The sequence below is a fragment of the Anas platyrhynchos genome, chromosome 3 (genome assembly GCF_047663525.1).
Source record: "Anas platyrhynchos isolate ZD024472 breed Pekin duck chromosome 3, IASCAAS_PekinDuck_T2T, whole genome shotgun sequence".
Lineage (NCBI taxonomy): Eukaryota > Metazoa > Chordata > Aves > Anseriformes > Anatidae > Anas > Anas platyrhynchos.
In genome coordinates, this window is record NC_092589.1 from 112,639,072 (window position 1) to 112,661,300 (window position 22,229).

Genomic DNA, 22,229 nt, shown 5'->3' on the forward strand with positions numbered 1-22,229 from the left:
ATAAAAAGATTTTAGATTGATCTGATATTATATAAACCTGACAAATCAGTTAATACTTGCTACATTTGCTACCTACTCATTTACTCCTTACTCATCTGGAGTTCCTTTAGTTGCCCTACAGAAAGATGGTTCAATTTTTTGGTTTACTAAATTCCCACAGTAAGAATTGACCCATCATTCCACAACTTTTACTTTTGCCATTTTTTCAAGTCCTACATATGCACTTTTCCAGCCTTCCGGAAGTTGATTCACCAAGGCACATTCTTAAAAGTATTAAGCTACTGAGATTGCTTTCACAAACCAGAAAAGAATTCCATGAGGGCTGGAGAGTCAAAAAAATCTAAGAGCACTTAAAGCAGGTCTCTTGTTCTTCTGCTTTGTCATTGATGTTGATTGTAATTGCTGTTTGAACACCATTGGCTATGTAACATGCTGAACAGCAGACATGACACAGTCCTGCAACCCTCTTTCGGGAGGGGCAATAGATGACCGAACTAACCTCTCCATTAAGCTTCCAAAGTTAGCACATAGATCTAGAAACTCTGTCTCAGCTCTCAATTTCCAATGTATCAAGATAGATACAAACCAGACTCCAATAATAATTTCCAACTCACAGAAGATATTTACAGATGTCCAGATAATATTTTCCTGAACTATTCCTCCTGCTCAGAATGTGAAATAACAAATATTCTTAGCTAGCTTTTTAACAAAAATAGAAAAATTAGGTAGTTCTAAGGGCTTGTAACTCAAACTTAGCTAAAGAGGTTGCTCAGTTCCCATATAACATTTTTTTCTCTTTCTTTGAAAATATCCAAAAACTATATACAAAACAATTAATTTAAGAACTAAAATACATTAAAGGAATCAAACAGTCTATAGTTAGGAACCACTAGATCTGTGATTTTCCATGTAATTTTAATTTGTGCATGAGTGACTATTTTCAGTATATGATTACTTTTCAGAAGATAACAAAAAATGGACACAAGACACAGAAGACTTAGGGATTAATATGTATGGATTCATCATCAAATAATTAATTATATTAAAAGATTTTAAATCAAAATATATCAATTACAGTACTCAGGTGGATATTTTCAGGAAAGAAATGGAAAAAAAAAAAAGGAAAATAGAAAAAAAAAAAGCTCATAATTTTTTCAGTTGATGCGTTTGGGAAAAGTGAATTTCTGGAACTTTAAGGTCTGTGGCTGGGCGGATATTTTGCACAACTGAAGGTGGAGTTTGTATATGATCTTGAGCATGTTTGTCCAAGAAATTGTAGAGTTGACATCAGCCTCATCTTAGCTCCCACTGTAAGCAGGGTGTGAGAACATGCCCTGAGCAAAGATACATGTTCCTGTTCCAGTGGTGTCAGAGGGAGACGAGGCAATGAACCTGACTGCAAATCACCATTGAGAACACTTGGCAGTTCTGTTTTCCAGGTCCCTGACTTATACGTGAGTTTATAACTGTATAAAGTGCAGTAGACTTATTCCAGACATCCATCTCTCTTTGCTGTATATCATATTAGTTGACGGAGGTGTCCCAGTGCTCCCCTTGTTGACTATACCCCTCCTAACTTTTTCCTATTCAATCTATATGACATAACATCTGCAGTGGGGAACAAAAAGTGTGTATGTGTGTGAGAGAGAGAGAGAGAGACTGAGAGAGAAAGAGAGAAGAAACAGTGTGAGAGCACAGGCTCGAGCATTGTCCTGTGACTATCCAGAAGGGTTAAGTGTCAGTGCAGTCCCTGGTACAGCTTTTAACAACTCATTGTCCTCTTAACAATGTCTGGCAACCATTCAAGAGGTATATCAGTCCAAGGATGGTCCAATAACAAGTTTGAAAGTACAAACCCTGTTGTACAGAATGGAAAGGGATGTGTTTAACTGAGTGTTAATCTCCGTTTTTCTGTGCACAATAGTCTGTCACATGGTACCAGACCCTATACTGGACCCTAGTATAGCCTGAAGAGACATTGCCACTAAGAGCATTATGATATCTAAACCCTTTCTTTCACCCAAGCTCTAGATAATTTGGCCAGATATCTATGAAGCCATGCTTAACACCATGTATACATACTTGCAGAAAATTCAGAATTTTCTGTAACAGTGGAATAAAGCTACAAGAAAAGTACCAGAAAAACCCATTGTACTTTGTTTTATATGAAACATACAATTAACTCTTCTGGCAAAAGAAGAAGGGGGGTAGAATTTGTCAAACTTACTTTCTTGCTGTCTCTTATTTTTGGGGTTCAATATAGTCAAACATATTATGTAACATGAAGAAAACTCTTCAACTTTTTCTGTTATGCAAGTTGGGGAATGATGAGGGGGTGTCTTTACACTCTACAACTGAAAATATACAAAAAAGTCATTCTATATATAACAAAACCTGCTAGTGGCTGGCAAAAAATTGAAAATCATATATGCAGAATTTTTTATGGAATATGCGCAGGTACTTGCTTTGGCAGCAGATTCACTCTCATGTCTTGCATTTTCTACATCTGATGCTCATCTTTTCAAAAAAATCAGTAGCTCAGGAATGACATGTAAAATTCCAAAAACAAAGTTCAATACCGATTGGAAACTTCAGGATATAAAAAAAAAAAAAAAAAAAAGAAAGAAAGAAAAAGTTTTGTTGTTTTTTTTTTTTCCTAATAAAGATTTTATTGAGCTTTCCATAATGAAAGACTATTACCAATCAGCAAAAGTATTATCATGTGTATTTAACTTCTGTAATTTACTTGAGCCAATCTGTTTCTTTTTCTAATGGGCCAAATAACTGTAATTTCAGGTGCAGTCAATCAGGTCTTTGGGAACATTAAACAGAGGAAGCAAGAAATTAGAAGCACCAGAATAAATTAGGTAAAATTCTAAACAAAGATTGAAAAGAATACCAAGTCCTGATTACTAGCAAAAACCGATCTGCTATATACATGGCAATTCGAAACTTAAGAAGTATTCATGAGTCAGCAATTTGGGCAATCGTATCATGAATCTAATGAGTTTATTCTCACATGAGACTTCATGAAAAAGAAATTGTTCTGTGGAAAGCAATTCAAGAAAGTCAAAAACACTTTAAAACATTTCCAGACAGACCATCAGCTCTTCCCAAGAGGAATGAGGAATGGCTTTTCCAGGGAAAATGGCTGATTGGCATGCTGGTCAGATATCTCAGTGCCTCCTCATCACACACCCCAGTGGAGAACATTGGCAGCCTGCTGTTGTTTCTTCATTGCAATAACCCTGCAACACCCTCAAAAACCTCCACACAGAGGTCCAGCCCTAGGCTGCCAAGGCTGACCAACCTCTTATTGATATATTTTTGCACACTCCTTGGCACGTAATTTAGACAAGTCCATTATGCCATGTAAAATTTGGAGGATCTGTGTATAAATTTTAGGAGTAGGATTTGGTATGACTTGTACTTTCAAACAGAAATTAGAATATCCTAGCAAGACACCAGGGACAGAAAATATAAGTGTCAGAACAGTTCAAATACCTTGGTATTTATGTAGATCTAATCTCAATTAGTAACTGTACTACATTTAGGGAATTGCTGAATTCAAACAAAAATCATCCTGATTCAAGACCAGGTTGGATAGAGCCCTTGCCAACCTGATCTAGTGGGTGGCATCCCTGTCTATGGCAGGGGGGATGAAGTTAGATGATCTTTAATGTTCTTTCCAACCCAAGCCATGCTATGATTCTGTGATTCTGTGATCCATATCTACCATCCCTGCAACCAATCTTTTACACATGAAGGTATATGAAAGAGAATGTTCAAAAACATATTTTAGTATTTGACTCAGGAACAAGATGTCTCAAGAAACTGCAAGCTTCTGCTAATGGCAGCCTACCCTAGGTCCAAAAAAGGAACTAGAAGATATCACTTTCTTTGTGTTCAGCTAGGCAAAATAAATCAGTCCCAGTGTCTATGAGCAGGATTTATCTAACCCAATGTCTAATCTAGCCCCTTTCTCATAAATGACAGGGAATAAGATGCAGTCCACCAGGCCTATTTACTTGTATATTTTAAGATGAAATGGATTCACCACATTAATACTCTCTACTGAACTATATAGAGATACATACTAGAGGTACATACTACCACCAAACAGTTCAAGGTAGCTGAGAGGAATCCATGCTATATCTCCAAACAACACCAAAACTGGAACTAAAATTAAAGATGAGGGGTGGGTGGGAATTGTTTGGTAGTATTGGTAAGGAGATACTCAATGATTCTCTGCTTCCTTAGAAGAAAGAGAACACAGAGAAGAAGTTTACAATGCTGACAAACCAACATCAGGCCATACACGTTGTTTTCACAGAATCACAGAATCACAGAATCTCTAGGTTGGAAGAGACCTCAAGATCATCGAGTCCAACCTCTGACCTAACACTAACAGTCCCCACTAAACCATATCCCTAAGTTCTACATCTAAACCTCTTTTGAAGACTTCCAGGGATGGTGACTCAACCACCTCCCTGGGCAGCCTGTTCCAATGTCTAACAACCCTTTCAGTAAAGAAATTCTTCCTAACATCTAACCTAAAACTCCCCTGGTGCAACTTTAGCCCATTCCCCCTCGTCCTGTCACCAGGCACATGGGAGAACAGGCCAACCCCCATCTCGCTAGAGCCTCCTTTAATATACTTATACAGAGTGATAAGGTCACCCCTGAGCCTCCTTTTCTCTAGGCTGAACAGGCCCAGCTCCTTCAGCCGCTCCTCATAGGACTTGCTCTCCAGGCCCCTCACCAGCTTCGTCGCCCTTCTCTGGACCCGCTCAAGCACCTCGATGTCCTTCTTGTAGCGAGGGGCCCAGAACTGAACACAGTACTCGAGGTGCGGCCTCACCAGAGCCGAGTACAGGGGGACGATCACCTCCCTAGCCCTGCTGGTCACAGTGTTTCTGATACAAGCCAGGATGCCGTTGGCCTTCTTGGCCACCTGAGCACACTGCTGGCTCATATTCAGCCGACTGTCCACCATCACTCCCAGGTCCTTCTCTGCCTGGCAGCTCTCCAGCCATTCCTCTCCCAGCCTGTAGCTCTTCTTGGGGTTATTGCGCCCCAGGTGCAGGACCCGGCACTTGGCCTTGTTAAACTTCATACAGTTGACCTCAGCCCATCGGTGCAGCCTATCCAGATCCTCCTGCAGAGCCTTCCTACCCTCAAGCAGATCGACACACGCACCTAGCTTGGTGTCATCTGCAAACTTACTGAGGGTGCACTCAATGCCCTCATCCAGATCATTGATGAAGATGTTAAAGAGGACCGGCCCCAGCACCGAGCCCTGGGGGACGCCACTAGTGACTGGCCTCCAACTGGACTTGGCTCCATTTACCACAACTCTCTGGGCCCGGCTATCCAGCCAGTTTCTAACCCAACGAAGCGTGCGCCAGTCCAAGCCAAGAGCAGCCAGTTTCTTGAGGAGAATGCTGTGGGAAACGGTGTCAAAAGCCTTGCTGAAGTCAAGGTAGACCACATCCACAGCCTTTCCCTCATCCACCCAGCGCGTCACTTTGTCGTAGAAGGAGATCAGGTTCGTCAAGCAGGATCTGCCTTCCATAAACCCATGCTGACTGGGCCTGATCGCCTGCTTGCCCTTCAAGTGCCGCATGATGACTCCCAAGAGGATCTGCTCCATGAGCTTCCCTGGTACTGAGGTCAAACTGACCGGCCTGTAGTTCCCCGGGTCTGCCCTCCGGCCCTTCTTGTAGATGGGCGTCACATTTGCTAGCCGCCAGTCAGCTGGGACCTCCCCCGATAGCCAGGACTGCTGATAAATGATGGATAGGGGCTTGGCCAGCTCCTCTGCCAGTTCTCTCAGTACTCTTGGGTGGATCCCATCCGGCCCCATCGACTTGTGCACATCCAAGTGCCGTAGCAGGTCACCAACCAGTTCTTCGTGGATGGTGAGGGCCACATCCTGCTCCCCGTCCCCTTCCACCAGTTCTGGGTACTGGGTATCCAGAGAGCAACCGGTTTTACCACTAAAGACTGAGGCAAAGAAGGCATTGAGCACCTCCGCCTTTTCCTCATCTCTTGTAACTAAGTTTCCCCCCGCATCCAGTAAAGGATGGAGATTCTCCTTAGTCCTCCTTTTTGTGTTGATGTATTTATAAAAGCGTTTTTTGTTATCTTTAACGGCAGTAGCCAGCTTGAGCTCCAGATGAGCTTTGGCCTTCCTAATTTTGTCCCTGCACAGCCTCGCTACATCCTTATAGTCCTCCCTAGTGGCCTGCCCAATTTTCCAAAGATTATAAACCCTCTTTTTCCTCCTAAGCTCAAGCCACAATTCTCTGTTGAGCCAGGCTGGTCGTCTTCCCCGCTGGCTCATCTTTGGGCACATGGGGATAGACCGCTCCTGTGCCATTAGGATTTGCCTCTTGAATAGCACCCAGCCTTCCTGAACCCCTCTGCCCTTCAGAACCGCCTCCCATGGGACTCCACCAACCAGTGTCCTGAGCAGCCTAAAGTCAGCCCTCCGAAAGTCCAATACAGTGGTTTTACTGGTTCCCTTCCTGGCCCCGCCAAGAATAGAGAACTCCACCATTTCGTGGTCACTCTGCCCAAGACTGTTCCCGACAATCACATCCTCCACCAGTCCTTCTCTGTTTGTGAAGAGAAGGTCTAGCAGGGCACCACCCCTGGTAGGTTCACTAATCAGCTGCGTCAGGAAGCTATCTTCCACTTTCTCCAGAAACCTCCTAGACTGCTTCCTCTGGGCTGTGTTGTGCTTCCAGGATATGTCTGGGAAGTTGAAGTCCCCCACGAGTACAAGCGCTGACGATTTCGCAACTTCTGTCAGCTGCCTGTAGAACTCCTCATCCGTCTCCTCATCCTGGTTCGGCGGTCTATAGCAGACCCCGACCAGGACACTAGCCTTGTTGTCCCTGCCGATCCTAACCCAAAGGGACTCGATCTTGTCATTCCTAGCCTCGAGTTCTACAACATCGAAAGACTCTCTAATATAGAGAGCCACACCGCCACCCCTTCCATGCTGCCTGTCCCTTCTGAAGAGCCTATAGCCAGGCATCGCAGCACTCCAGTCATGAGACTGGTCCCACCACGTTTCCGTGATGGCAACCAAGTCGTAGCCTGCCCGCTGCACGATGGCTTCCAGCTCCTCCTGTTTGTTACCCATGCTGCGTGCATTGGTGTAGATGCACTTCAGCTGGGCCTTTACCTTATCCTCCGGCCTTGCCACTGCTCCCCCTGGTACAGCCCCAACAGTCCTCGCTCCAGCCCCATCCCCCTTCTTACCTAGTTTAAAGCCCTATCAATGAGCCCCGCCAGCTCCTGGCCCAGGATCCTTTTTCCCCTAAAGGATAGGGACCCGTCTACGGCCACCAGACCAGGTGCTGAGTAAACTGCCCCATGGTCGAAAAACCCAAGATTTCTGCGTAGGCACCAGCCCCGGAGCCACGTGTTTAACAGGTGGGCTTTCGTTGTCCTCTCCGTACCCCTCCCTGTCAACGTAGGGACGGACGAAAAAACTACTTGCACTCCTGCTCCGTCCACTAACCGTCCCAGTCCCCTAAAGTCTCTTTTGATAGCCTTCAGGCTTCTGTTGTCAATGTCATCAGTGCCCGCCTGGATTATCAGGAGCGGATAATAATCAGAGGGGCGCACCAGGTTGGGGAGCTTCCTGGCCACGTCCCTGACCCTGGCCCCAGGGAGGCAGCAGACTTCCCTACGGGTAGGGTCAGGCCGACAAATAGGGCCCTCTGTCCCCCTAAGGACAGAGTCTCCCACGACAATCACCCTTCTTTCTTTCTTGGTGGAGGCAGTTCTGATGCGTGGAGTCGACCTCCTCGCCCTAGGCATCCTCCTGGGAACACTTTCTATCTCTTCCTCAGCTACCAGTCTCTCAATCTCCAGGGCCTCAAACCTGTAAAGAGCTTCTTGTATAGAGCTTCTTGTATAGAGCTTTCAATTTAGCATCTTTCACAAAAAAATAAGTTATATGTGTGTGCGTATAAAAAATTAAATATAATCAAAATAAAAATAATGAAAAATAAATGAAGATATTCCTTGATCTAAATTTTAGAAACCTGCATTTGGGGAATATATATTATTTTCTGGAAAACATAAGAATTTAGATTTGACTGAAGATGAACAGTAACAGAGCAAAATAAAGGCTTTAATTAATCGCTGAGTGCTTGTCTTTCTGACAGCTAAAGAATCAGGAAGCTGCAAAGAAGCAAAGTGAAACAACATCAATCATCCAGCTATGATAAATAATTTAATAAAAAAATCACTGGGTAACTACAAGGTCTAAGGAGGTAAAATAGAAAAGATAGAAACAAGAAATAAGAGCATCAGACAGAATATGTATGGCTGACCCTATTTATATTAATATTACATAACACTGACGATCTCCACCACATCTATTGCCATGTAGAGCAAAATGTCATATTCATTCACCTGGGAGATAAAAACCACCATGTTATTTAAAGCAGAATATGACAGGTTTGCAATGACATTAATATACTTTTTTAATCATGTTTTGTATGCAATTAATCACTTTCATCAGCAAACAGACCAAAAGAAAGGAATAATTGTGTTGCCATGATGCAGCACCACAGGCAGGTCCAGCACCCTGCTTGGTGCCCATCACACAGAACTTGCAATCAACCAAAGCCAACAACAGGGAGTGCGGACAAAATTAAGAGTTAACAAATGCTGAGTGATGAACACAGTGAGGAACAACTCCACATCACCAGCAGTGAGACACAGTAGATAGTTTTCTGAAAACTTCAGCTTGATATTCGGCAGTGGTCAGAATGATAACCAGACCATTCAAAATTAGTAGCATCAGGCAGAGAATAAAATGGAAAACAACATTACAGAGTTGTAGCAACTGTGTGGATAAGAAACCTTTGCTTAAGCAACTGTAGCTGGGTATTGTTTGGGCATAACTGGGTCTGATGAACCTCTGGTGGTCTGACAAAGTAGAAGAGTATCTGTGGTTTTGCATTTTCTAAGATTTATTTGGATAGAACGTGGGCTTAAAGAGAGAGTAAAATTCATGTTTTATTTCATACCTAAAGGCTTATGAAATGTGATTGTATTGTGATGGAAATTTAAATGAAAAGGCAGGATAATACTCTTTTCCCTCTTTTCACTCGATTTATATAAATATATATATTTGTTGCTGTTTTTCTCTTTGTTTGTTTTCTAGAAGATGCTCACACATAATTTTCTCTCTGTTCTGCCTTATAGAGCAGAGGGTCTCAAACCTAAGTGTGGAGAGAAAAAAATCCCATCACTTTCCCAAAGCACTGCAGGGCAGCAACACTCCCAGCAACAGTTCAATGCAAGCCTCCAGCAAGGCAGTGGAGCGGCAGGACAAACTTCCATCATGAGGTTGCTAGGAAGATCTTGATACACAGGGTTTTTTCCTCCACAGAGAGGCTTCACAGTAAAATGTTGAAATCATCCAAAAGTATGGTGTGCTGCAATTCTGCAGTCAGCTAGTGGCTTTCTCCACAAGAGCTCTTCACTAGGAGTTCAAATGTTCAGCTACCAGTGAGCTTTCGGCAGGCTACAACATCTGCTGCTCTCAATTTTCTGTTCCAAGTCTGCAGGTGAGCTGGCAGCTGGTCTGGCCTGTTAGATAGGAGGGGATGGTTGTGAAGGAGGAGTCCTACTCTAGCTGGTTTCTCCAGGGGTGGTGTCAGCAGAGCCCTCATGCCTGCAGAGATCTTTCTGAAATGATTGTTATGGTCCCCGTCATGAATTGAAGACTTCTCCATCAAATCCATTCTATTCTGTTCATTTGTGATGGGATTTTTTTCCCTTTGCCTCATGGTATATCTTTTTTTTTAAACATGGTGTGTGATGCCACGCACCTCCCAGCTTCTCTGGGGAACACCAGATGATGTTTTGCAAGGTGGAAGCTGCAGAGCCCAACCAGAGAACAGAGTGCATACCCTGACCCACCTGGAAGGTCAGCATGAATTTTCATCGTACCGGGGTATTCAGGGAAGGAGCGAGTCATGGGCATGAGCACTGCAGCTGGGAGGCTCAGGGAGAGCCAAAGGCACCAGCTTGGTGCAGTGACTTGGATGGGATGTCATTGCTGCTGGGAGAGATCACAGGTGGGCACAATCAAATGCCACGTTAAGAGATTTTCTAAGCTAATTTTCATTTCATTTCTGCTAATTATATCTCCTCAAATCGCAGGGTACAACACTCCTGCCTACTGCCCCTTCAGCTCAGGCATCCCTGGCTCAGCCACCAGATGCACAGATCCACTTGTTTGCCTGTCTGCTCATACATCAAACTGTGAAGCCCATTAATCATTTTAACCACTCTTTATTCTGCAGAATACCATAATAAAATCCTAGAAATCAAAGACAAAAAAGGCCAGTGAAACCATCCAACTCCTTCCCCCGCCAACATGGGGCTTCTTCCTGGGGAATATTTCCTCAGTATATTTTTCTTACCTACTTTTTGATGTTTCGGGTTTAGGCCAACAATTCTTCTGCCAGCTCTTCCAATTTGTTAATGATGGGATGACAAATGATAGATTTTGTTTCTGAAGCCCTTCCTTTTCCTTCCGGGGGACTTCTTGTGATAATCCTGTCAGGATTTCTTTCAAGCTTATTTTCATGGGTTGGCAGTGGTGAACAGTAAGTCGTCTCATTGGTATTCTCATGCCACGTTAAGCATGCAATGCTTCAGCAACTCACTTTCCCCACATAAGCTTCCAGCTGCCCTCTGTGCTGTGTGGGAAGAGCTAAACCCTCAGGGCAAAAAGTTATTTCATTTCCTCACCATACTAACCCTTCCAAAGCAGAGAGGCTACTGTCACTGGTACCCAAATATGACAAATTATATGTAGATTATTTTCTGATACACTCATCTATCTCCCTAAGTGTGGTGAGATCACTGAAGGGAAGCAATGTGTGATGGACCTGAAACATATTGAAAGTTATGTGTATATTTTCACATAGATCCCTCTGAAACAGATTGTCTTCAGAGTTGCTAGGACAAAACTACAACCTCAGTTCTCCACCCTTTTTTTGCACATTTATTGCCTGATTAATAAAATAATCATTACATTCACATGGCTGTGAGCACATTTACATATACAGAGTATTATTAAAAGAACATGATTTACCCTCCCTGAAGCATGCATTAATTACATAACAACCATTCCCATTCCACGAAAAATCAGAGTTTAGGAGAAATTTCTCTACAGTGTTGTTAATAGTGATGCCATGTGCAATCTTGAAGACTGGCATTTTCAGATTAATTTAATGGTTTTAGGTACCTTATATCTTTTCAATATCATGAACAGCTATACAACTAACATCTAATAGTTAGCCAAAACCAGCTACAGTTTGTGCACTGCAAGATAAAAGGTCACATGCTTCATCTGGCTCAGAAGACAGTACAGAGCAGTTTCCAGCTCCTTCACTAGCTTCTCCATACATCACCATGCTGACATACCATGGCTTTTTTCTCTTCATTTTATGAATGAGGTAACTGAAATGAAGCTACTGAAGCAGAAAGCAGAGGCATGTTCCATACATAGGAGAAGTTTTCCAAAGTTCTTTCCCAAAGAACTGAATCTATACACATTTATCATGAATAAACATGCCTCTCCATGTTTAAGCTTTTTACTCAAAATAAAACAAAATTGTAGGGAACAGCTGTGGCAATACAGCTTTCCAGTCTGCCAGTATGGTCCACAAACTAGTTAAGGTGTCACTGTTCAAGACTAGTGATTGTACTACCCTAGGAAACTCTTGCTTTAATTTATTTCAGTCTTGCCCAGCTTGACTTCCCTCTACTTCACCATTTACTTTAATTACAGGAAATTTGAGCGTAAGCAAAGATTTCATAGGATTCCTTATTGGTTTGTTTTGCTGAAAAATATTTGAATAAATTATACATCCTTATATAGTAGTATATAATTAATAATTATATTATGTACACTATAGTTATAAAACTGTAGTACTCTAAATGATAAAAGTTAAAATTAAGTGGATGTCTTTAAAAATAACCTACTGAATATTTTTGGTGTTCAGCAGAGGCCTTCAATACACCATCACCTGCTAGTCTGAATGCATTTTAACATTTAAAGAGCCCTTCAAAACTCAGATAACCGAAGAAACTGCATTTGAGATAAACATCCACTCTCTGTTTTCCTGCCTGGTATAAATCTTAATATCCCAGAAATGTCTTTGACTGTAAATGTATAAACAACAGACCACTACAATAATGTAAGTAAGACAAAAGAGTCAAACATGGATGCCTTAAGTTTAATATCAGCATCCACGTTTAAGTAAATGGACCATAATACTCAGAGGTACTGAACGACTGCAGTTCTTACTGCCTGCTACAAGCAGAGAGAGAGGCAGGGACGGGAATCAAAGGAGAGAAATAGAAGACAAGTATATGAGGCTGCCAGAGAGAGGTTAGATTTATGAACACAGTTATTATGGTATAGTAAATAAGGCCCTACTGTGTGATTTTGTGTCTATACAATCTAGTTGTCCTCTTTTAAAATGTGCTAAATATAGAGTAAATGTACCAGCAAGGAGAAAATGAATTGATAGGCAAATAAGCACAGCAGTAGCTTGCAAGAAATGTAAAAAATAAAACTCTTTAAGAGCTCCAGAAAATATATTGCTATTTTTTCTCACTCTGAAGCCTGGTTGGGAGCCACTCGCCCAGCTCACCAGGGACCAGAAGGGAAGAGTTGCAGAGGGGAGCATGAAATTTGTGCCAGCTCAGGATCAGCACAGGATTTCCCCAGTTATAAACAAGCAGGCTCCTGACTTCAGCGGCTCCTAGGCTCACAATTACGTTCTTCCAGACTTGCCTTCTATAGCCCCGGGCACATGGATTGCCTTGTACCTCATTATGGTGTGAAGTGATCTGAGTACAAACAAGACATCCATAGGAGGAAAAGGGCTCCCAAAGCTCTGAAGAGGGGCTTGACCAATAGTGGCAAGGTGCTTACTTGCCATGCATTTCCTTACTTTTATTTACTTCGTCACATTTACTATGCTCTCCTACCAAACATATAGTCAGATCACATTTACAAGCAAACCAGAGGCACACAGGAAGCTTTTCCTCAGTCTGTGATTCCACCCATGTGATAACATCAAGCATAAAGCCTGCAGCTGTGAAATGCACTGAGAAATATTTCCCCTGAGAATAAAAGTTTAGCTTGTGCCATACTACCTGTCTCCAAACTCAGATTCACTCACCTTGCTCCTTTGGAAGGGAGAGATTTATCCTCCACGTTTTCTCCTATTCCTTCAGAGAGAAATCTGCTCCTTCCCTGCTTCAGCCAGTCTTATGACCACTGACATTCAGCATTCACTGAAAGGGGACCAAATTGCCACACAGACCAAGTGTCACCAGGACACTAGAGGGGCTGCACCTTTCAACAGTCAAACAGCCTTTCCTTTCACCTTGCAGAAGGATGCTGCAACAGCAACATCCCACTATGCCCATGACATGGATTTGTAGTTAGACCCAGATGCTGGATTTGCCAGCAGAATTTCAGATCAGCACCTAGTACAGAAAGATGCTCAGATACTTACAAAGTAAGGCGGGTATACAAGAGTTCTCAGATTATTTCTACCAAGAAAATAAATGTATTTGAAACTGTTTGAAAATTCCAGACTAAAAATTTGTTTCGTCGCACTGATAAAGCACATTCTTATCAAACTGTGGAGAGCATACGATAAACACTTATATTCACACCTCGATTCCTAGATTCCTCCAAATCTAGACTCAGGCTTTCTAGACCAAATACTGTTCTTAGTGCTAAGTATAGATGTTCACATATTAGTACTAATTGGCTTTGATGACTAATAGACTAACATGACTAACATCAACCTTCCTCTAGGAACTACGTGCTATAAGGCACTATAAGGTAGTCTTAATTTCCACCATTTGAGTTAATGGTGAAGTTGCTGAACCTGAAGTTGCTCTGTATCCAGAGCTGTAAATCTAGAGCCAGAAGAGCTGCTTTTCAGCTTTCATTAATAAAATGAAGATACATTTCTTTTCTTATTCATGCAGTGATTCCTTACCACCCATATCAGCCATTAGTACATATGACAATGGCAACGTGTCACCACAATTTAGAAAGTTAGAGATCACAGTTCTCCTGAGATGAAATTCACTGCTATGAAAGCCCTTCAGCCATCAATAACAGAGAAAGAAAACTGTGAGATTCTGTAATTATACTCAGAAAATCAAAGAGCAACCCCTTTTACAAATCAATGCCACATAACCTGTCAAGAGTCGTTTGCATATAATCCTATTCTTCCTCAGCCCACAGAGGTCCAAGGGAAATACATCAGTGTAGTCAGGATCTGTTCTGTAGCACATCTAACACTTACAATTCTCAAAGTGTACCTGTGAAAATAAATTGCATTACCAATAAGGTAAACAAAATGTAATTGCAGCAGCCAATTATAACATCATACAACACTGCAGCATTTCATCTTTACATCCTTCTTACTAGAGCTCTTTTCAAAAGACTCTCTCTCACCTTCAGTCCTCCAGCCCAGTCCCTATTATTATTATTTATGAATTGTACTGCAGTAGCAGAGATACAGGACAATATTCAAACCGCTCCTGCTTTTCAATTATGAATGTATGACACTTCTGCCAATAAGAAAGACATTTGTGTAACTAGCTTTTGAAACCAGGAATTGCCACTCAGGCTTATAATGAACTTAACGTTATAAGTCACCAGAAGGAGAGCAGCAGCCTAACAGCTCTTTGATGCAACCCAGGCATATGCAGTATGTGCAGGCCACGGGATACAGTAGAAAGGTCAATGAAAGTGGGGCATTTTGTTTTAAGACTGATGAGCCTTCAAGGAGGATCAGACAACAGCAAGGACCACTGCGCTGCCAGTAAGTGGCACACTGAGGCTCACTTTCAAACTGGAGGCATTTCTAGACCTTCTCCCTGCTGATTTTGCTTCCCCTTGTGCTTCCATACAAGGTTCCAGCTACAGATTTTTTTCCCCGAACCTGTAGATAAGGGCTGGGGAAACAAAGTCCCTCCCACTCTAAGTGATGAGCAGGTTCCTTCCAACCCAAGCCCTTCTATGATTCCCTTGAGTCCTTGGACATCAACAAGCAAGTCCAATACTGTTGCTTTCAATACACACACACAGAGATTCCCCCAAATCTGAAATGTTTATATAATAACGCAATCAAAGCTGAGGACAGGAGGGTATACATGGATATGGGGGGTCAACACTTCGGTGAATACACTGACTTTTTCTACAAAGGGTAAGTGTGAAAATAAGGGTATATTATATCAAGAATTCAGAATATCAATGCCAGGACTCCCAAATTCCCACTTGCATTACGAGTGATAATAGTATTATTGCTGACCTAGAACAACACTTTCAGAAAACAGTAAAATAAGCATATGACCTCTTAAGAGATAAAAGACATTATTTTTATGAGGCCTGGATAAACAGACAAATAGCCTTGGAAGTACAACAAAGAAAAGCAAAGTCGCAAACCTGCATCATGTTACAATATAAGAAGTGATACATAAACAGTGAACATAATCTTTTTACATGTGTTTGAGTTAGCTTTGCCGTTTTTGGCCCTCCCCCCAAAAATAAAAATAAAAATAAAAATAAAAATAAAAATAAAAATAAATATATAAGAAACTGAGAAGCCCACAACAGGAAGTGATGCTCTAGCTAAGAAAAATCATCTGAAACAGACACATCAGTTAAACTGTATTGATATTTCATGGTAACATTATTAATCCTGTTTCCACATGGGCTTCCTAACCTCTGAAACACAAGTAGCATACGACAACTTTCTCACCAGTGTTTTGAACACAGACAAGATGGAGAGCTCAGACTTCTGGTTAGCTTTTAGTTAGATGTAATGGATAATTCATTCTTCATCCACTGTACACTTCTGCATAGCTTAATCCCTACCTTAAGTCCATCTGGGTGATTGGGACCCAGCACATCCTTAGGCATCACAATTCTTACTTTGTGGGCAACCTCACAGACAATCTGAATCCCCAGTCTTTTAAAAGAAACAATACCAAAGCTGTTATTATGAACATTTGGATGGGAAGGGGGCAAGGCTTGAGTATATGGACATAGGTAAGAGCAATGGGAAGAAATTAAACAAAGTGAACTTATATGGAATAGGTATTCCATAGGTATAGGAAATATAATTATATTCCATATAAAGAAAATTCAGGTGTGGGAACTTTTAGAATAGGGCACAGCCTTCCATGGGAATGATCTATTGCTTCCAACACTTAAAGCCAGATTGGACAATGCAATATAATTTAGGGAACAGTGCTGTAATAGAAAAGGGACAGACAGCATTGTCTCACATGTCTTTTCCATGTCTAATTTTAGTGGTTATTTGATGGCTTTATGTATGCCTCAGGAGCCCTTTTCTACTCTAGAAACGTCTGTCACTAGTTCTCTGTCCACTTATTTATTCATCCATCCTTTTTTTTCACTGGAAGCTTTCTAGAAGCACTAACTCCCCAAAACAAACTACCCAGTTTACATGTACAGGTTTGACACTTCAATAACCACCTGCAAATATTAGCTGTTTAGCATACCACTTTTCTCCATTTGATTTTAGGTAAAAATAATACCTTTAAAAACATTTAAGCTATATATTTTAGTGTTGCATTCTAAATAAAAAATAAAAAATAAAAGAGTGAGCAAGAGAAAAATGACCTTCAGTGACAGGTAATTCTCTGACTACTTGCCTGGAATTCATATGCTACATTTGATAATGTTCATTTTAAAGTCACAGTAAACTGCACATCTATTCCTGGGAAATCTGAGTTTAAATATGAGAGGCGATAAGAGGTATTCAATTTTATTATGATATTAAAAAATAAGGACAATGAAGTTTAGAAAAAATAAACAGCCTTGAAAATTTAAATGGTTGAATACTTTAGTATATTATTTCATAAGTTATGTAATATTTTAATGTTGCACAGTATTTCTTTTCTTCATCCCACTCCCCTCTCCCCCCTCCAAATGGAGTAACTATTCAATAGAGTTTAAAGAGCTTTTCTTTTGCTGTAAGAATGGCATGCTGAAGAGGAACAGATTTCCTTGACAATCACAGCTCCACAAAGGAGGTTTTCACAAGTAACACAGAAAAAGTGAAATTTTCTCCATACAGGGAAACAGAAACACCTTTTAATCGTTTCCTAAGTATGTTTTGGTCTGTACCAGCACCACCTCTGGATCCAGATACACATGTGACAGCACTGTCCTCTCTTTCCTTACCCTGCTGAATAAACCTTATTGCCAAAGGCAGCTGGAAGTTGGCTGCAGCAATGCAAACTGGCAAGGTACTTCCTTCAGGAGCTCGATGCCTGCAAAGCAAAGCAAGTCAGGGTACTTCTGAACCTCCCTGCAGCTACTCCTTGCTGCCAAAATGACCCCGTGGATCTGTGAAGCATAAGGTAAGACGACCTTTAGGATGCTACTAGATCCAGAGATCAAAGCAGTTCCTAGCAACTCTGGAAGAAGAAGAGAGGTAAAGAGAGGGTAAACAAACTGCTTTCACTCCTCTTTTGGTGACTAAGCCCACTTTGGCATAAAGGATGAGTTTATCTGTAAATATCATATCATTCCTATTATAAGGACAAAAACGGAAGAAAATTTGCTTCCGCTAGCCTGGAAACATGTAATGCTGTTCTGTCTCAGAGTTTCTACCTCTCCTTCCAGCTCGTTCTTTTTTTTTCTGTTCAATTGCCAGGCAGAGAGAGAAAGATCACTAATGAACCACAGCTTCTGTTCAGGTCATTAGCTGTACCAGAGAGAAAGTTAATGAACCCTAGTATATAAAGACAAAATCAGGTTTTCTTTAATAGTTTCCATACCAAGAGCATCATTTTCTGTTAGTGTAATCCCTGGATGATTTAGTTTTGAGTCCCTTTTTTTTTGCTCCAGCCCAGTTTTGGAAGAACGGCGCGACAGAGAACATCTGGTCATTAAGCGCATACAGATGATATTCAGTTGCTGTGGAAGAAACACCAGAGGTAGCCAGAGAGGGAGAGGAAAGTAAACCACCTAGTACAAGAAAGCCTTCAGGGGAAATCAGAAATAAAAAGTGGCAGCTTGCTGAAGCATTGTCCCACACACTCATTTACTCATTTCAAGAAAAAAAATAAACAAACAAACAAAAGATGAAAATGAAAAATACTAATTAAAAATAAAAAATAAAAAATAAGGATCTCCTGAGCCCCTATTTTTCACTGAGACTATCTTTTCCTTCTATGGTCTTTCCCCACTTATAGACTACCATTCAGAAGTCGAAGACTTGCATACCCCTTGAGCTTATCTGAGTGATTTTAAAGACTTTTTTGAGAGGTTTACTTACCTCTCATTGTGCCTTGTGGGAGTAGGAAAGTGCGATTCCCATTTTAAGAGGTTACTTATGATTTTCCAAGCATACCATAGTCAAGCAGGTACATTCCTTCTAGCTCTCCAGCACCTTAATCAGAGGAACAGCCATTCGGTTCTTCACAGCTCCAGCAGGACAAAAAGTGTATATTGTATCACAGAAATTAACCTCCTCATAGAAATGTTTTGTTTTCAATAGAAAAGAAACTTGACTGAGAAGTTACACAAATCAAAGCTATAGTAGTATGGCAGCAAGAGAACTTAAAATACCTGGGAAAGTCCCATGAAAGCAAATATAGGTCCAAAGCTTAGTAACAGGGGACAGGAAGATCCTGAGAAGCTCAAGAATTCTTCTTCCTTGGTGCCTGAATTAACTGTACTGATGAATCTCCTTAATTATTTTTTTTCCTGGCAGTTCTTGTACCCAGCACTCCCACTGGAACACCACCTGGACCATTACCTTCTTCATGGTTACAAAACCTATGTTATCTTCTAGCCTAGATTTATTCACAGATGAATTATAGCTATTGACCTATTTGTATAATTTAAATTCCATGCTACAAACAGCTTGTAATCAGACTGCATGACAAAATGAGGTGCAATATAATCTAAAAATTGTGGATTAATATAATCCAATGTTTTCTGCTTCAATTTAAATTTTCAGATTCACCTGTCTTCCACTCCCAGAAAGCTCCTTCCTCCATCCCATCACTGAGGTCTGTAGAGAATAACTACAAGACCAACATGTAAAAGAAACTTTCTCAAACTTTTAAATAGATACTGACTGAAAAACAAGTTACTCTACAACAGCTCTTGCAAGAAACAGCCATAAGATCATAGAACTATGGACTAACATAGGATGGAAAAGACCTTCAGGATCACCAAGTCCAACCATCAGCCTGACTTCTCAAGTCCCATCACCAAACCACATCCCTCAGTGCCACATACACACATCTCTTAAATACCTGCAGGGATGGCAACTCCACTACTTCCCTGGGCCACCCATTCCAACGCTTTACCACCCTCCCTGTGAAAAAATCCTTCCTAATGTCCAATCTAAACCTCCCCTGGTGTAACCTCAGAATATTTCCTCATGTCCTATCACTCTTCATCTGGGAAAAAAGACCAACACCTCCTTGCTGTGGCCTCCTTTTGGGTAGCTGTAGAGAGGTCTCCCCTCGGTCTCCTCTTCTCCATACTAAAATACTCCAGTTCCCTCAGTCACTCCACACAGGTTTTGTTTTCTAATCCTTTCACCAGTTTCATAGTGCTTCTCTGCACATGCTCAAACAACTCAGTGTCATTCTTGTAGTGTGGGGCACCTACCTGAACACAGTATTTGAGGTGTGGTCTCACCAGTGCTGCGTACAATGGGGCACTCACTCCCCTAGCCCTGCTGATCACACCATTTCTGGTGCAAGCCAGGATGTCTTTGGCATTCTTGGACACCCTTACACACTGCTGGATCAAATTCAGCCAGTTGTCAACCAGAAACCCAGTGGTCTATACCACTGCATGGGGTAGTTATGACCCAGATGCAGGACCCAGCACTTACCCTTGTTGAATGTTGTGTGACTGGCCTTGGCCAACTGTTCTAGCCTATCCAGATCCCTCTGCAGAGCCTGCCTACCCTCAAGCAGATCAACACTCCCACCTAACTTGCTGTTATCTGTAAACTTAATGAAGATGCACTCAATTTCCTTATCCAGATCATTGATAAAAATGTTAACCACTGACCCGAAGACTGAGTTATGCTGACAGTCTCAGTTGGTGTTAAGCACGCTTTCTACAAATCCTGTTACTTAATAATATCAACCAACACCAAGGTACCAAACAACTGAGGTTCCACCCAGTTTTGTAGCATACCTGGAATATTCACTGCTCCAGCCTGAATCTTTCTTCTAGAGAAATGGATGCAGCCCAGCAAACTGAACTGCTACATCCCTCCCTCAATTTTCCTCCTTTAGTGAATAGCTTTGAATTATGACAGAAGAAACATTGTGTTTCACAACTTGTTCTAGCCCTGAAATGCTGCAACCTCAGTGTTAAGGAAATGGACATTGTGAAGAAGGAATTTTGTTGCCTTTCTCTTTCATTTCCTGACCTTATCCTCCTCAGATACTTTTGTTAATAAAGAGCAAAGACTTGGGAAAGCCTAGCTGGTAGTGTTTGCACGCAAGCACCATTCGACTAGCATTAGCTTTTCATCAGTATTTCTCTAGAGTAGCTAAGCATGGTATTTTTATCCAAAGGCAATTTACTGGTACAGAAAAAGTACAGCAGACAATGCATTCCTACTCTATTATGCATGAACACCCGGTATGTACTTAACTTTCCTCTCCATCTTATTTATCGCACTGTCATTAAACCTGTGTCACTATTACTGTTCTTTAATACATGTCAGAATAATGTGTTCATATCAGGTCTCTCTCATCTACTGATCTAATAATATACTACCTAAGCATTTTGGTAATTTTAATACAAACAAACAAAAAGGGTGTAGGCACAATATTCTCAGGAAAATAATGTTCATGTTTCAGCATAAACAAAAGCCTTCCTTTTTTCAAGTAAACTTAATGGTTCAGCACTGCTGACAGAATCATTCAGTGATGTCCAAGTTAGGGAAATGCAAGCTAATTAAAACTCGTGGTTAGAGAAGCCCGGTTGGCAAATATTTGTGAATATTTATGGGTTTTTAGGAGGAACTGCTGTGCTGAATCATGTGAAAAAAAAAAATAAAATTGTTTGGAGTCACAAGAAAGCACATTATTTTCAGAGTATCTCTCTAAGAGTGGTACCTACTGGCTCTGTCTGACCTGGTGCACTAGAAGTGCCAGAGCGCCATCAAGGAGATGAACTCGACTGCCCACGTTATGAAATGCCAGGTAGGTCTATGTTACAGCTTTAGCTCAGGACAGCTAACAGCCTCCCAAAAAGAGCCTGGGAGAAACACAAGGAACAATTCCTGATACACAGCCCAGGTGCAAAACCTCCTGTTTCAGAGGGAGAGCAAGTTTAACAGCATTTCCACCCATTTGGCCTCTGCACCAGAGAACAGTCCCAGGCATGTTTAATTTATTAGTATAAACATTGCCTGGTAGTCTCCAGCTCAGCTCTTGTCAGATAAGATGGTGGTTGTCAGACTTGCCTGAATTTACTTCCTTCAAAACATTACTTAGTGTCAGGGCTGCACAACATCCAAAATTGTATCAGGCATTTGAAGACAAAAGGGACGCGGGGTTTAGGTGATGTGTTTAACAAGGGCTCACCACACCGTTTTATCATTTTATCATTTGTCAGTGCGGAAGAGGAGGCATGTAAAAAATCACTAGAATGAGCAAGGAGGATGAATAAATTAAGTAAATTAGCATGAACAAGGCAGCTCATAATCCAATTGGAGAAGGTGATTATATATCATACTCAGCTACACAGAAAACACAGGCAGCAAGGACTCAATGTGGAAACACAAACCCCTCTGCTTGAAAGAAATTTGTGGGCAGAAAAATGAATTCAGAACAGCATTTTATTAGCAGAATTTGCCTCAACTAAACTCTAATAGATCTAATCAGTACAGGAGATGAGGACAGGAACCATGTTGTTATTTTCCAGGATGGTGAAGGCATTGTAAACAAGGGAAGTGATTGAATATTTTTCACCTTGTTAAGTCCCTTAACAAGCTGGCTGATTATATACTGTACCTTTAAAAAGAAGCAGATAGGAAGACAGTCTAGTAGGAGAAAAATAACTAGTGGAGGTTGTATGAACTTTAGAGATGTTTGCAGATATGTGGTAAAAGTGCCAACTCTGACTG